Source organism: Strix uralensis, chromosome 21 (assembly GCF_047716275.1).
Source record: "Strix uralensis isolate ZFMK-TIS-50842 chromosome 21, bStrUra1, whole genome shotgun sequence".
Taxonomy (NCBI): domain Eukaryota; kingdom Metazoa; phylum Chordata; class Aves; order Strigiformes; family Strigidae; genus Strix; species Strix uralensis.
This window is the reverse complement of record NC_133992.1, coordinates 12055645-12060309: the sequence shown is the minus strand read 5'-3', so window position 1 is coordinate 12060309 and position 4665 is coordinate 12055645.

The following is a 4665-nucleotide window of genomic DNA, read 5'->3' as shown; positions in this document are numbered from 1 at the left end:
AGTTCTGCAGACACATGTTGAATGTAAGGGCAGCCAGCCATTCAGTTATCCCCGCTTCAGGCAGCAGAGATGTAAGTGTGGCTACTCATAGCACAAGAAAGCTTTTCTTGGGTTTCTCTAATTGACTGTCATTTCACATGCATGTGCCAGGGGTGATTTGTCACCTTTCCTTTTGAATGGTTGTAGGCACCAGTCCCATCGCCACAAGCTACTGGGCACCACACTCCCACCAGTGCTATACTGGGATTCTAGCTTACTTCTACCTAACAGTGCTGCAGGCTTCACTGGTGCACCACTGTGCGCTCGAGACTCCGTGTGTGCAGCTGTTGGGCTGACTGTGGCTATCAGGGTTGGCTGGCTGTCCTTTGAAACCCTTAAACAAACAGGTTTAGGTGCCAAGTTATTCCATCAGAGAGTGCTGGAACAATGGAAACCCTCTGCCCATCACTCTATCCTGTTACATAAAACCACTCCTGCCTCTACAGGATCAAAAGCCTCATCTGCCAAGACTTTACTTTTTGCAACTCCCTTATTCTAGAGAGCAAAAAATTCACTGGTGATTTACACTTGTTACCCTGAATAAGCAGCACGTTTGTCTTTCATACTGCAAGAGCAGGTGCAAGCTTCGTAGAGTAAAACTGTACTGAAGATTTTGTTAAACATTCCAAGTTACCCAATGTCTCTTTAAATAAGGTCCAAGAATTCAAGATGTCATTTGGCACTCACGCACAAAGAAAGCACTGAATACAAACCCGGGAAACCAGGCAGGGTATAAATGCAGACACCAAAATACCTGGGAGTTTATACATTATATATACACACATACTGTAAAGACATAGGCCTCAGCTTGAATGCCCACCTGTTGAGAAAAACACTAACATTCCTTGTATCCCAAATAAGTTTTCAAAAACGTTTCTGGAGTGCTATTTAACTTCCCTGTCAGATGTCTTGTAGGATGATAAACCTGGATTGCAGCTTTGTTAAGGCTAGAAACAGACTTCAGGACTGCTTAAAAAAAATAAAGAGAAAAGTTTGCATTCTTCAGGCGTCAGCACAGTTCATCATACCAGGTGAAGGTAAGCCCCGGAAGTATGTAGCCCTAGATTTTCAAAGAGGATATTTCAGACAGTACAAAGATGATCTTCCTCACACTAAACAGAAACTGCTGAACAGACCATTTGCTGTCTGCCAGGAGACCATGCAAGCCTTCCTTTATATATTGGCCCAGAACCTCAAAAAATCATTTACCTTGACACTCTTTCCCTGAGTCTTCTTTCTTCTAAACACTTTTAGACTTACCAAGCTCTTTGGAACAGGACTATCACATTATGCCTCTTCCAACCCAGTACAGTGGGTGCCCAATGACAGCGGTTATGCCTAGTGATGCCACCCATTACCCCATCATCTGTTCAGTGGCAGCTGTCAGGGTTTAGTGGTCCTGATGACACCTGCACTGGAGGACTCTGAAGGGCTGTAGAAAACATGAACAAAACATCTGTGTATACAGTGGAGGGCATCAACCCAGGAGCAAAGTTTGCAATACAACGGGTGTGAAAAAGCCCATGTAAGATGTTCAGAAAAGGTCTTATTCTTAAGACCATCAGTTGTATCTACATATATGGGACTAGAAATAGGTATCCTATAAGTTAGGAGGGAGAAGCAAGTGTTTGTCTGAATCTCAGCCAGCTGTTAACCAGCAATAGATGGAGCTAGTGGTGCACTAAGATGGCTTTGAACTAAGGAAGAGATGTACCTGCACATCTGCAAAAGAGCCAGTCGCGTACCTGGGAGGATAGGAAAAGACACTATATTACCAGAAGGTAAAACAATAATTGTAGGACATCTGCTTAGTTGTCAAGGACCAAGAGGGAAATAAAGCTGTTGTCCCCTCTAGCTAAAACCTGCTGTTTCTTTTTCCCCAGACTCCCAACCACCAACTGCTCTACAGTTTGTATGCCAATCCAATTTTGACGCCTGTAATTCACCCCAGAGACTGTTTATTTTAACTTTATCAAGTGAAGAGAAAAACAACTGTGTTAGAATTAAAAAAAGAGCATCTGGCAGCAGGATATTCTTTCTTTCAGACAGCTTCCCAGCCTAACTGGTGTACAAGAAAATGGGATTTAATTACTCAGGGTTGAAAGAAGAGAGAGAAGAGAGTGCAGATTCTCTGTGTGCTTATCTTAAAGATGATCTTTCGTGGTCTGTTGGAACAAATGCTCTCAGTATACTGCGCTCCACCCCAAGAGGCAGCCCAGCCTCATCTGGGCCCTACAGGACACATCAGCGACGGATCCACACACAGGACACTGTCCGATGTAGCCTGTGCCAAAAAAGTGACCTCTGGAACTCCACCAGCTTAGTAATGTATCCCTGGGAGCCCCCGGGCTGTCTGGGACAGAGCAACACAGCTTCCTGGCAGTCGAGAGAAACCAAAGGCACTTAGGAAAACAGACAGATCCGTTCCTTTTTCCAGATTTCGGGTATCAGGCGCCTTTCCCCCTTCTTCAGCGGCACAGCAACTTTGAGCAATGTCAGCACATGTCACAGAGTTTGCCATCTGCAAGGTGTCCTCAGTGAGAGCTTGTAAATCAGAGGATCTCTCGTTTCCCGATCCCTAACATAAGCTCATGCTTTCATATTTCATGACAGGACTTTCCTATTCACTGGCAGGGGATAGTGCCACGCTTGGCTCTGCAGCTCCTCCACTCTCAACATGGCTGGTGGTTTTTTTCTGCAAGACTGGCACAATCAAGAAAGACGCTGGGGTTTGGTTTTCTTCCCCGTGGCTCTTTTTGTTCCCTCCCATTGGCAAGTATTTTTGAACATTGGAGGAAAAAGCAGACGCCGCACAATAGCTTTGCCCACCCACCCTATTTTTGTTTGCATACTTTCATCTGAATAACACACGGATGGACAACACTCATTTTTAAATAATTAGGAGGGACACTGCAGACACATAGATTTGTTCTGGACACATGGGACCCTAGTTTCACTTTTAGGCCATCTGCTAATTGGGTACCGTTCAGAGGGAGTCTGCAAGATGTCTGGCTTGCTTCTGATGTATGAGCCATCGTTTCTCTTGGAATGAAACGCAGACCTGCTCCTCTCAGCGACGCCACCTACTCTAACGATGTCGTGTTCTGAGCATTAACTACCTCAAGAAGGAAGAAGACACTTTACTCAGTAAAATACTTGGAGAAAGTTTCTTTTAGGCAAGAAGCCAGTGCACTACTTACCTTCTTGTGTTGTTCTAGAAGAGTGAGGGTTTCAAGTAATTAACATTTAATGTTTGGAGCAAATAACATTTTAATTTTTTTTAGTTTCAAGTAATTAACATTTAATGTTTGGAGCAAATAACATTTTAATTTTTTTAATCAACAAGATTTTTAATTTCAGGCATTTATACATCCAGAAAGCAAATTAGATATAAGGTAGACTTTGGAAAGATCTCGCTACATGGCTGCCTTGCTTTAAAACGCATCCTTTCTTGAGATGTTGCCACAAGCTCTTCTTTCTACAGATACATTAGGGCATTCCCTTTGACAGGTCAGTAAGCTGGAGGAAAAGTTAAGATGGAGGTGGGACGTAGTTTACCCAGCAAGTACTGAATTAATTTTACTGATCTCTTTGACATACAGCAGGACTTCCCTAATTTTGAAAAGGGGCATTTATCTTTTTTCTTTCACCATATAACCACCACATTAACAGCACAGCAATTTTTGGTAGGTTTCTATTTTCTCATGCAGTTATAGGTTCTTTGTAAGATCTAAACATAAAAGTTTGGGATTTTTTTCCCTTTTTGTCCTTCACCATCCTTTCATTTTCTTTGAAAGTTGCAAAGCTTTTTACAAAACCCATTAGACAAGTCCTGCAACCCAGTAAACACAGCTTTATTTCCATTTTAAAACAAAGGCAAAGGAATAACAAGACAGCCCAGGTTCACACATGAGAGCACGGGCAGAGCCTGGACGAGCATCTCCTCCGTTCTTGTCCCTCCCTGCTCCTGCCAGTCCTGTCCCAGGGACCACGGCACCTTCTCGACGAAGGATCACTGCAGCAGGTCAGGGCAGTCGGATGCGGAGATGGAGGAGCACAGTTTAGTGCTAGAGGATAGACCAGCATCAACTGCTTAGACTAAATCACATGTAAATTTGAGGTTTGTCTGTGCAGACTTGGCCACTGCTCGTATGGGCCTGGAGCAGGAGCAGCACCAGCACTCGCTCCCCGAGGCTCAAACACCTCCAGCTTCAAACCAGGGACAAATCCTGCCCCGTCCCACCTGCCAGCCACAGCCTGTCTGCGGGTCTGTGCTAAACTGCGTGGGTCTGACAGACGAGTGTGCACAGCACCTGCTGCTACCAGGCTCGGCCTCCCTCATGATTTGCGCAGCTTTCCTCCTCACGAACCGGAGGGTTTGGTTTGCAGTTGCCCGTGACCAGAACACCCGCAGGCCCCACACAGGAAGGGAAGGTGCAGACACAAACCAGGGCACAACCAAAGCCGAGCCCCCAGCGCCGGGCCCTCCCCGACACCCCCGGACCGGCAGCCCCGCAGAGCCCCTCCCGCGGACAAGATCCCAACGCTGCCCTCAGCGCCCGGCACCCGCCGCCGCCGCCATTTCGCGGGCCGCGGGCAGGGAGAGGCGGCCCCGCTCCTGCGAGG